The sequence below is a fragment of the Lissotriton helveticus genome, chromosome 9 (assembly GCF_964261635.1).
Source record: "Lissotriton helveticus chromosome 9, aLisHel1.1, whole genome shotgun sequence".
NCBI classification, from domain to species: domain Eukaryota; kingdom Metazoa; phylum Chordata; class Amphibia; order Caudata; family Salamandridae; genus Lissotriton; species Lissotriton helveticus.
Window position 1 is genome coordinate 195,627,056 of NC_136070.1, and position 13,239 is coordinate 195,640,294.

Genomic DNA, 13,239 nt, shown 5'->3' on the forward strand with positions numbered 1-13,239 from the left:
AGCACAAGGCTTGTACTGTCCTGCTTGATCTTGTGTGAGAACAGATAATGCAGTACCATCACGTTCTGTGACAAAAAGTGTAAAAGGCTTACTGTAGTTTGGTGTAGCTAGAACAGGTGCTTGACATAAGGCTTTCTTTAATTCATTAAAAACAAGTGTATGCTCCTGGGTCCAAGGGAGGACAGTCGATACGGCTGCCTCCTGTGTCGTTAACTGTATCAGTGGCTTGGCTAGAAATGCATACTGAGGAATCCATTGTCTGCAGTAAGAAGTGAGGCCAATAAAAGCACGTACCTCCTTCTGTGTCTTGGGCTGTGGAAGACTCGCTATTAACTGGATACGGTCTGGTGTCAACTGCCTACCCCACTTGAACAGTAAGTGGCCTAAGTAGATCACTTGCTGGACACAGAACTGAAGCTTCGAAGGGGACACCTTGTGCCCCATCTCGGCTAGAAAATACAGAACTGTAAGTGACGCTCGCTCGCAGTCACGCTCAGAACGGGCTGTGATCAGTAGATCATCGACATACTGGAGCAGGGCAGTGTCAGCTGGCATGTGAATATTGTCTAGTTGTCTTTTAAGTGCTTGACTGTAAATACTAGGACTTTCTGTGAAACCTTGAGGAGCTCGTGTGAATTTATAGCTCCTTCCATTTAGACAAAAACCGAAAAGGTACTGGCTGTCTGGATGAATCGGGACACTGAAAAATGTGTTCTTGAGGTCGATAACAGTGAAAAATGCAGCTTCAGAATCAATGGCTGTCAATAGGGATGAAATATCTGGGACTACTGGATACTGGGGTATGATACATTTATTAAGCTCTCGAAGGTCAATCACTAATCGATATACTGGAGGTGCATTTGGATCAGTACGTTTCATGACTGGAATGATAGGAGAATTACATACATTGGAGTCAGTTTCTACAACCACTCCTTGAGCAATGAGCTCGTCAATAATTTTGGATAAGGCTGCTACAGCCTCAGGTGGCAATCTGTACTGTCTGATTCGTGGCAAAACTATACCTTGTTTGAGAGTCACACGATGGGGTGTGATGTTCATACATCCTACATCAGTTGGACCTTGCGCCCATAAATGCTGCGGTACATTTGATAGTCTTGGATCAAAATCGCGTAATACATAGTGACCTTTAAAGTCACGCAAAAACAATCGGATTCCTTCTGGAGAGCAGCAAATAACTGCACCTAATTCTTTCAGTGTTTTAATGCCTAACAAATTTTCTGGACATGATTTCGTAAGTAACAAATCAGTAGTTCGGGACAATGGACCAACTTCTAGGGAAACTGGTTTCGAAATCTCGTTAACAATAGGCTTTCCTGAAAATCCAAGGGAAACATTTTTAGAGCCTGAGAGCGGAGCCCCTGGAACCTCGTCATGACTGATAGTAGTCCTACTTGCCCCTGTATCAATCAAAAACTTTCTGTCTTTCCCTAATACTTGACTGTGTACATAGGGACCCTCTTGATCTACAGGTATCTCGATGAGAGGCAAGCCTACCTCCCTCTCTAGGCTGTTTCATGAATACTGCTGATACTCTGGATACTCTGTCTGGGCATACTGGTACATCTGTTGTGTAACATGCTGTGTTGCAGCGATAGGCTGCGGTGCAGGAACTGTCTGTTGCGCATTCTGTGGTGGCTGAGAAGTCTGTGAAACTTGTTCTTGTCTAGGCGGACGTGGTCTTTCTTTAGTCTTACCAGTGGCTATGTTGTGTTTCAGAACTGCACACTCGTTTATAAAATGACCTGGCTGTTTACAGTAATTGCATGTCCCTTTAACAGGAGCTGCAGGATGACTGGCTTGATTCGGACCCCTCTTCTGACTGTCTTGTGGAACAGATTGTGCAACTAATACTTTCATTTTCGTGTCCTTCATACGTCGCCTTTCGTGTTCTTGCTCTTCCCTGATTCTATTCTGGTGATACTGGAGCATCTGAAGCATTTGTGACGGGGTATTAGCTTGCCAGGTACTTTCGACTTTCAATACTCGATTTTTAACTTGTGGACTTGAATTCTCGACTAGTTTAGTAACAAAAAGATGAGGGTACGATTCACTACCTGCCTTCAAACCACTGTTGATAATAAAACATTTCTCAAATCTAGAATAAAAATCACTAGTATCTTCATCCTGTTTCTGTTTACATGCTGAGATTGCATCCCAATCTTCCTTTTTCGTGGCTAGTAACCTGGGCAAAACCTGTATCAATAACTCGGGCAATTCTTTACATTTGTCCCCAAGACCGGTACCTGGTACTCGTATTTTATCTTCAGCTTCTAGAGCTGTCCAATCAATCTTTTTCTCTCCCACCTCCCATTCTTTTTCCTTGAGTTTTTCATATACCCCTGCGGGCAACAGGACCTTTAGCATTTTAATGATATCTGGATACGTGTATTCTCCCATACGGAGCATGTCTTTTAATTCTCGATGGAACCCTGCTGGGTCTTTGTCGTGACAGGGAATTAATTTCTTCATCTCTAAGAGTTCCATCTTTGTGATAGGGGTGTAAACAAATACTCGTTGCATTTCACCACCCGCTGTCCTAACTGGGTGTACTTCTCGTAACGGATGCTGTCTATCTATGTAAAATGGTTTACTTTCTGGAGGTGAGACGTGAACAAAATGCGGATTCAGAAACGTTCTATATTTGTGGCGCTGTTCTAGAATAACACTAATTAAATCGGTACCTAAACCTCTCCATTTATACTGGAGTAACTCGTTCAGAACATCATGTAACGGACCTGGATCAGAATGTTGTCCCTCATACAGTGTAATGAGGTGCTGGATCATGTACATACCCACCAGTCGCTGCTCGGCTGGGGGCAGTTTCAGAAACACTTGTGCCACTATTTCGTCTGGAAAAGTGGTAGAATCAGTAGTCCATCGAACTGCTGATCGGGCTAGTTCTTGTTCATGCATGATACTAAGTTCACTATAACCGATTCGTGATTTCAGAATGTGATCGGTAGCTTGAAATACTTGTTCTAGAGAACCTTGTTCTGGTGCTGGAAGAGGAAAAACTTTCCTGTGTTCTAGACGTGAATGTCGGTCGGGAAGTCTAGTTCTACCTACATACGCTATTCTGGCGGTATTTTCGTCTTCTACCTCTTCGGTAGGAGAGTCGTCTTCTTTCTCAGACACTTGTGCTGCTTTGCGTTTCTCGTGTAACCTTATTATTTCCTTACGAATTTTCTTGTACATACTCTCTATACTACTGAGTGTCTTGTGTCTTCCCTCGGCTATATGATCACTCCACTTTGTCAGAACTCTCATTTCGGTCGGATCTTTAGTCGGATAATCTTGTTCCCTTATTAAACAATTAATTAGAAACTTTAATAGCATGAGCTGGGTCTCAGCTTTCCTTTGAGACATGGCTTCGCCAATACTTTCTGGATCTATTCCTGTACGGATGAAACGATATATTCTGTCTAGATCTTCTTTCATATTTGGTAGGGTGTCCAAATACTCGGTCACCCGTCTTACACGCAATGAATATATGACCATATTATCATCGCCTGGGACTGAATCATAACGGCATTCGGTAAGAGCTCGTTTGATATCTGCAACGGACTGCTGTTTGGGCGTACGCTGTAACGCACGTTCATGTAACTCAAGTAGTGTCACACGTTTGTGTTGGGGCGGGGTACGAGGAGGATCTCCCCCCACGGCTCCTAAACTAGAATCGTCGACGGGTATCGTACGGGCTGGCAAAGTGACTGATGTAGCGGGTACTTGTACTGTGGGCTGGACCAGGGGTACCGTGACAGGTGCTGTAACAGGTGCCCCGGTGGCTGGAGGAACAGGAATTACATTATTTACAGGAGCTGGCGGAACAGGATTTGCATATTCCGGGACTGTGTCGTCCAAGTAGGACGAGAGAAAAATATCAGCTGCGGTCGGTTTGTGACGTAGCTTAATCGGAACTAATGGCGGCGGAAAATTACATGGTGCTTCCGGGGTTGCTTTCGGCAAGCCCTCGGTAAGAAGAGGATACATACCCTTAATAAGGGCATTTCTCTGTCTGTCTGACTGTTCGGCTTTAACTCGTTCACCTACTTCGATTAATTCCCTTTCTTGGGCTCTTTCTGAGGATTCTCTACTTAATTCTGATTTTCTGATTTCTTTTTCAGTTCTTTTATGAGATTCGTTGCGCCATAACTCGATGGCATCTTTCTGGGACTGTCTGGCTTTCTTTTTCCATAATGCTTCTTCTACTCGCATGATGCACTCGGCATCCCATGTACCTGATACGGGCCATCTATATTTCTCTTCTAATTCCTTGGTGTACTCCACCCATAAGTCTAGATATAATATGGCACTTATGCCATGCTTATGATACATAAAATGACCTGGACTGTACCTAGGCGGGACAGGAACTGCTTCCTCTAGCAGACCTTTTCTAGTTCTTAACTGACGTAATTTCGAGAACAGAGGCATAATTTAGGCTGGAGTCTGGACACAATACAATACACGATAAACACAATAATAACTAAGAAAACAAATCACTCATCCCACGACATTGAAAACACATGGAATAACATTTAAACTAACAATTCGGACAGAATATTACCTGGAATACTGAAAACAGAACACATGAATTTCTCGAGAACAGAACTTACTAGAATGACTAGATGTACTGCTAAAACAGCACAAAACTTACCGGTCCCATAAAGAGACACGTCAGGACCCGCGTCCACCTAAGTGAACACTTTGTGTTGGATTTGCGTACCCAAACCCACGGACCAGAGACAAATTAATTGACCCTGTCTAGATACTACCCCAGCAACGGTACTCACCGGGCAGCAAGAACGGAAGGCCTCGGACTGGACTGGACTGCTACGACGACGGATGAACGAACTTCGGACTTCAGTTACAGGTGGGCCTCCGGATACCTCGGACCTTGGACTCTCGGCTTGGGCTCTGGTCGGGACTCGCCGCGTTCCTCACCGCCTCGTCTGGACGCTGGACCGCAACCTCCGTCTCCTCCGTGGGCCTGAGGGATACTTGAAGCAGAAATATCTGCTGGTGCGCAGTAGAGTTCCGTCACGGCTGCAGAGGGTCAGGGGGCCTGCGTGGCTTCTCCGGCGCGTGGGGAAAGGGCAAGTCCCTATTCGGGCGCCATTATGTGGTAAATAAATAATTTATTACCGGATCTATTTTTCAGAATAATCAATAAACAGGTAGCTCAATAAATAAGAGTCAAGATTCGAGGTAGCTGAAGTTTACAGGCTTTAATCAGGCATAAAGGACAGGAACAGGACAGCCTGTACGGGAATAGGATGGCAGCTGCCGGGGGCAGGATCTGGGAATTGGCTAGCAAACTTTAATATCCGTGCACAATATATATAGTTAAACAAAATACATTACATTCAATACAGTAGGCGTAGCAGTAGGCGTGGTTCGTAACAGTCGCGAAAGATAAGGGCAAAATGATGTAACAAGAAGGCGTGTACAAGGCGTATACATAGACATGTGATGCAAACGTAACAGAATATGTCATAAACGGGGCGGAAACATGGAGGGGGCTACCTGAGCAGCTGGGACCTCTAACCTAGTGGTGCGCGCAAACTGGCAATGACGTGTTACCAGGGAGAACTGGGGGCTATGACTTCTACGCTAGAAGAGGAGACTAAAGTCTGGAGTGTCAGAGCGACATGTACCCAGGCATATCTAGTATCTGGTGTTTAGAGTACATGTTGATAGAATCCAAAAGTTATCAGGGTAAAGGCTAACAGACACTAAGACTGGTGCATGCATTATTCTACATGTATTGTGTGTGCGGGGAATATTCTATGAATATTAATACAGTATTTCTTTTACATGGAGACATAAAGGCTAGACCATGACGGAAACTATTGATGCGATTCAGTAGCTTAGGAATACAGAGAAGGAGGGCTGAACTGATAACTAGAAGCATAACATACTCTTGGCAGACTGGGAGGCAGAGCCAGGCCGGGCCGGGCACTGCGTGGCAAGAAGTAAGCTAAGGGTCAGGGATGCAGGTGGGGGCTGTATCGTTCCTCGGAGGGTTCAGGAAACAGGAGCTGAATCTGAGTCCGGGCCCTTTTGAGGCCTAGAAACGGGGACAATTCAATGAATTAACGTGCACACTGTAAAATGTGGCAACGTAGGTTTACATGGGCCTAATAGTCGTTGCTTTCACGAAGACTGGAAACTGGCATACTAGAGATGGACACAACTGTAATTGCGTCTTTAATCGATCAGAGGGGAATACATGCATATCGATCATGCACATATGACATAACATGGGGAACACGTAGGCACATATGACATGGCAAAATTTACTTTTCCACAGATCCATCACCGTTTTTTAGCTCACTGCACCATCCCAGTTCGGAACCTGGCTACATGCAAATTAGTCTGTCCCTGGCCCAGTGCATCATGGGAACAGGGCGGTCCAAACTACCAATCCAATTATTTACTGGAAAGGAAACAAGCTTCCGGGGACCGGTTTCTGGCATTACAGCCGTCTTCGGCCCGGCTTGCTTGAATCCTGATGGTGCAGTGAGCAAGGGACTCACATCTGAGCATACCCTTCCACGCTTGTGGTGGCCAAAACGATTCATAAAGGGGGGTGGTGATGGACAGAGTATCTGAATTAAGCATAACACTCCTACCCAGTCAAAAGATCAGGGCTTGATCCATCACCGTTTTTTAGCTCACTGCACCATCCCAGTTCGGAACCTGGCTACATGCAAATTAGTCTGTCCCTGGCCCAGTGCATCATGGGAACAGGGCGGACCAAACTACCAAGCCAATTCTTTACTGGAAAGGAAACAAGCTTCCGGGGACCGGTTTCTGGCATTACAGCCGTCTTCGGCCCGGCTTGCTTGAATCCTGATGGTGCAGTGAAATGGCAGAAACCGGTCCCCGGAAGCTTGTCTCCTTTCTGGTGAAGAATTGGCTTGGTAGTTTGGTCGGCCCTGTTCCCATGATGCACTGGGCCAGGGACAGACTAATTTGCATATAGCCAGGTTCTGAGCTGGGATGGGGCAGTGAGCTAAATAACGGTGATGGATCAAGCCCTGATCTTTGGACTGGGTAAGAGTGGTCTGCTTAATTCAGACACTCTGTTCATCACCACCCCCTTTTCTGGATCATTTTGTCCACCATAAGCGTGGAAGGGTATACTCAGACATGAGTCCCTTGCTCACTGCTCCATCAGGATTCAAGCAAGCCGGGCCGAAGACGCCTGAAATGGCAGAAACCGGGCCCCGGAAGATTGTCTCCTTTCTGGTGAAGAATTGGCTTGGCAGTTTGGTCTGCCCTGTTCCCATTATGCACTGGGCCAGGGACAGACTAATTTGCATATAGCCAGGTTCTGAGCTGGGATGGGGCAGTGAGCTAAATAACGGTGATGGATCAAGCCCTGATCTTTGGACTGGGTAAGAGTGGTCTGCTTAATTCAGACACTCTGTTCATCACCACCCCCTTTTCTGGATCATTTTGTCCACCATAAGCGTGGAAGGGTATACTCAGACATGAGTCCCTTGCTCACTGCTCCATCAGGATTCAAGCAAGCCGGGCCGAAGACGCCTGAAATGGCAGAAACCGGTCCCCGGAAGCTTGTCTCCTTTCTGGTGAAGAATTGGCTTGGTAGTTTGGTCTGCCCTGTTCCCCTGATGCACTGGGCCAGGGACAGACTAATTTGCATATAGCCAGGTTCTGAGCTGGGATGGGGCAGTGAGCTAAATAACGGTGATGGATCAAGCCCTGATCTTTGGACTGGGTAAGAGTGGTCTGCTTAATTCAGACACTCTGTTCATCACCACCCCCTTTTCTGGATCATTTTGTCCACCATAAGCGTGGAAGGGTATACTCAGACATGAGTCCCTTGCTCACTGCTCCATCAGGATTCAAGCAAGCCGGGCCGAAGACGCCTGAAATGGCAGAAACCGGTCCCCGGAAGCTTGTCTCCTTTCTGGTGAAGAATTGGCTTGGTAGTTTGGTCTGCCCTGTTCCCATGATGCACTGGGCCAGGGACAGACTAATTTGCATATAGCCAGGTTCTGAGCTGGGATGGGGCAGTGAGCTAAATAACGGTGATGGATCAAGCCCTGATCTTTGGACTGGGTAAGAGTGGTCTGCTTAATTCAGACACTCTGTTCATCACCACCCCCTTTTCTGGATCATTTTGTCCACCATAAGCGTGGAAGGGTATACTCAGACATGAGTCCCTTGCTCACTGCTCCATCAGGATTCAAGCAAGCCGGGCCGAAGACGCCTGAAATGGCAGAAACCGGTCCCCGGAAGCTTGTCTCCTTTCTGGTGAAGAATTGGCTTGGTAGTTTGGTCTGCCGTGTTCCCATGATGCACTGGGCCAGGGACAGACTAATTTGCATATAGCCAGGTTCTGAGCTGGGATGGGTCAGTGAGCAAAATAACGGTGATGGATCGAGCCCTGATCTTTGGACTGGGTAAGAGTGGTCTGCTTAATTCAGACACTCTGTTCATCACCACCCCCTTTTCTGGATCATTTTGTCCACCATAAGCGTGGAAAGGTATACTCAGACATGAGTCCCTTGCTCAATGCTCCATCAGGATTCAAGCAAGCCGGGCCGAAGACGCCTGAAATGGCAGAAACCGGTCCCCGGAAGCTTGTCTTCTTTCTGGTGAAGAATTGGCTTGGTAGTTTGGTCTGCCCTGTTCCCATGATGCACTGGGCCAGGGACAGACTAATTTGCATATAGCCAGGTTCTGAGCTGGGATGGGGCAGTGAGCTAAATAACGGTGATGGATCAAGCCCTGATCTTTGGACTGGGTAAGAGTGGTCTGCTTAATTCAGACACTCTGTTCATCACCACCCCCTTTTCTGGATCATTTTGTCCACCATAAGCGTGGAAGGGTATACTCAGACATGAGTCCCTTGCTCACTGCTCCATCAGGATTCAAGCAAGCCGGGCCGAAGACGCCTGAAATGGCAGAAACCGGTCCCCGGAAGCTTGTCTCCTTTCTGGTGAAGAATTGGCTTGGTAGTTTGGTCTGCCCTGTTCCCATGATGCACTGGGCCAGGGACAGACTAATTTGCATATAGCCAGGTTCTGAGCTGGGATGGGGCAGTGAGCTAAATAACGGTGATGGATCAAGCCCTGATCTTTGGACTGGGTAAGAGTGGTCTGCTTAATTCAGACACTCTGTTCATCACCACCCCCTTTTCTGGATCTGGATGAATTTCAGAAGCAATCTTATGCAGTTTAGAGATTGTGATTGCATCAAACACTGAAGGTGAGTGGTCAGGAATATAGACACAGCAGCTACTGCCGATGATGCGAAATGCACCACCATGATCAGCCAGAATCATATCCAGAACCATACGATTTTGGAATGCTACAATCCTCGCAACTTGCAGCTCTTCCGTAATGTTTCCAAGTGCCACAGCTGTCTGATTCGTAACATCTTCTACAACACGAGTCAATCATCTTATCTTTCTATTGTTTAATGCACCACCCACAAAGAAGAACAAGCCCAAATTGAAATCAAAGTATTGTTACAAGGTGGTATCAGTCTGGTCTACCTCCTCAGTACCTATTGTCCTCTTATATCTATTCTTAGAGATATCATATACAGCTTAAAGTCTCTGTGAAATGATGCAGGTGCCAGAAACACAGAGGGCAGCAAAAAGGACACATAGCATACTCCTTACCATCCAACAAGTAGTTGGTAATATCCCTTGTTACCGCAGACAAAGTATGTATTATGTGAGGATATGAAGCTGCTGTTATTGGCACCTTCAACAGTCAAAATCACAGTACACTCACTTCTTCCCACTGGAATTCTCCCAACACTTCCTATACATAAGTCTGCTTTAGCTCTAGTCACAGAAATCACAAAAGGTCCATTGTTCTTAATAGTTCTCATATTTGGGAAAACATATGGCGTAGAAATATTCTCAGGTCGATACTCCTCCCATTCCCATTTAGTTCCTTCAGCTTGCGGATTACCATCTTCATCTGGATAACACACTTTATTGAGATGATAATTAATCCTTCCAACTGTCGCCTTTCCAGAAGCAATTAAAAGCGCAAACCAAGCTTGGCAAGAACCATTATGAGAGAAACGAAGAGGAATAAAAAGTGTTCCTCCTTTCTTCTGGTGAGCAGGTATCATCCCACACACCCAACAGTTGGTAGTATTTTTGGCATTGTGAGTGTGACGCAACATCTGAATAAACGTATTATTTAGGTAGGGTTGTCGATGCTTCTGCTCATGGTAAGGAAGCGTAAAGTAATGATGCTCAACTGGTACTGGAGTAGTGGCCATCAAAAGCTGTCAAACAGGAGCCACTTTCTCAACAAACCAGGTTGTCACTGCTATAGCCACCATAGCAACAACAAACACTACAGCACAAATGATCCTTTTGTTATTCATTTTAGCAACAGCAGCAGTTGATCTCTCTGCAGACATGATTTGTCCGTCGTTGAAGGCAATCGCTCGAGCTCTAAAGACCTGGGCAGCCGTTGATTTCTTCACCAAGGGTCAAGACGGGTGTCACTACACAGGACTGATTCCCCCCTTGCCACATTGGCACTCCGTTTCACCAACCCAGGATGGCAGCTCAACCAGTCTTTTTCAACAAGGCAGATTCTTTCCTCGGTCTCATTTGGTATCGCGATACTCCAGGGATCGTGTGGTCCTGGAAGACTCCCTCAGATTCGTCAGGTGGAATAGCGTGGCCCTTCTCCATTTCCAGAATCTCTCGATGGTCAGTCAGCACAGCAGGTTCCACCAGGGTAGGCAACACTCATTTACAGTGAGTGCTATGGACCCAATACTTTCTGTTTGTCACTCGAACCGCTGTCCTCGTTGCTAGGAGCACCTGCTCCGTTCCTCGCCACCTCGGTTCTAAGCTGTTCGATCTCTCGAAGGCCTTGACCATCACATGGTCTCCTGGTCGGAGTTCGTGGGCCTCACCTGTAGTCTGTCAGGAAGAGCTTCTAGAACCTGTTGATGAATAGAGAAACTATCAGTCAACTGTGCTAAGTAGTCGCTCATCAGAACACAGGGTACATCATGTATGGGGCGAGGCTTAGGAACTCCCCAAATGTCTCCCAAATACCACTTTTTTGAAATGTCACAAAATTATTTCCCCAGTGGGTTGAAGCAAAGTAGAGCCCCTACTTTGCTTCAACCCACTGGGGCAATAATATGTGTAATCGGCCATTGGCAATTATGTGTAAGCAGCCATTGCCCGGTCGCGAGGACGAACCGCCGCTTGACAGCGGACCCTGTGGCTTTGAGGTTAAAGCCACGTTTATGGGACTACAGGGCTAAAGAGCGAAGTGAGTAATGACTGGTTGTACACAGAGCCCCTACTTTGCTTCAACCCACTGGGGCAATAATTTTGTGACATTTCAAAAAACTGCAGCACCCACTTGGTTATTAATTTTCAATGCGAACACTGCAATTACCAGAGTGCTTTGCACATCGAAGCCATAAGAAACGCCCACTGAGGCTTGAAACGAATAAATTTCAATTGGTGTTTCGCATTGCTGCTGCTGTGCTTTTATTATCACAAGGCTCCTGATGAAAAACGAGAGTTTGAAACGCGTCGAGCCGCAGAATATTGGGAGGCTAAATAAGTGGTTCTGCAGTGCAACATTCACTCGCCTTACGGATTAACCCTGAGTGAGGGCGTCCTCAGAAGTGGCAAACTTTGTGGACTCCTATGTGTAAGCGGCCATTGCCCGGTCGCGAGGACGAACCGCCGCTTGACAGCGGACCCTGTGGCTTTGAGGTTAAAGCCACGTTTATGGGACTACAGGGCTAAAGAGCGAAGTGAGTAATGACTGGTTGTACACAGAGCCCCTACTTTGCTTCAACCCACTGGGGCAATAATTTTGTAACATTTCAAAAAACTGCAGCACCCACTTGGTTATTAATTTTCAATGCGAACACTGCAATTACCAGAATGCTTTGCACATCGAAGCCATAAGACACGCCCACTGAGGCTTGAAACGAATAAATTTCAATTGGTGTTTCGCATTGCTGCTGCTGTGCTTTTATTATCACAAGGCTCCTGATGAAAAACGAGAGTTTGAAACGCGTCGAGCCGCAGAATATTGGGAGGCTAAATAAGTGGTTCTGCAGTGCAACATTCACTCGCCTTATGGATTAACCCTGAGTGAGGGCGTCCTCAGAAGTGGCAAACTTTGTGGACTCCTATGTGTAAGCGGCCATTGCCCGGTCACGAGGACGAACCGCCGCTTGACAGCGGACCCTGTGGCTTTGAGGTTAAAGCCACGTTTATGGGACTACAGGGCTAAAGAGCGAAGTGAGTAATGACTGGTTGTACACAGAGCCCCTACTTTGCTTCAACCCACTGGGGCAATAATTTTGTGACATTTCAAAAAACTGCAGCACCCACTTGGTTATTAATTTTCAATGCGAACACTGCAATTACCAGAATGCTTTGCACATCGAAGCCATAAGAAACGCCCACTGAGGCTTGAAACGAATACATTTCAATTGGTGTTTCGCATTGCGGCTGCTGTGCTTTTATTATCACAAGGCTCCTGATGAAAAACGAGAGTTTGAAACGCGTCGAGCCGCAGAATATTGGGAGGCTAAATAAGTGGTTCTGCAGTGCAACATTCACTCGCCTTACGGATTAACCCTGAGTGAGGGCGTCCTCAGAAGTGGCAAACTTTGTGGACTCCTATATATATATATATATATATATATATATATATATATATATATATATTCAATTTATCTATCAAACCTTCATTATGTATTGTACCTTAATAATAACAATTATATGATATTATAAAATGAACTTAAACTACAAGGTCAGATACAACTCTTTTATCATTACATTTTCAACATTGCATCAAGTCCAAAATATATCTAGAAAGTGCTAATTTGCATAAGTGCAAATGTTGGATATATAATCCTTTTAGCAGCTATCCATTCTATACATTGTAGCGTAGATAGTGCAAATGTGCTTTTTTAAAAAAAGAAAAATGTGTATTGTTCAGTAGGGAAATCCTCACGTATAGTTCTAGATCTCTGTCATAAATTGCCAAGAGGCAGCAAATCTTTTAAGGCTCCCAATCCTCCTACCAAAAGCTTTCTCGTACTTTTGAGTTAGGATAATTTTATTATACCATTCCATTTATGGAGGATCATGGAGCGAGCAACTAAATACGTAGTAGTTATAAATATCTCAGTGCCTTTACTTAACCTGAAGAGTGTCAAACTTAC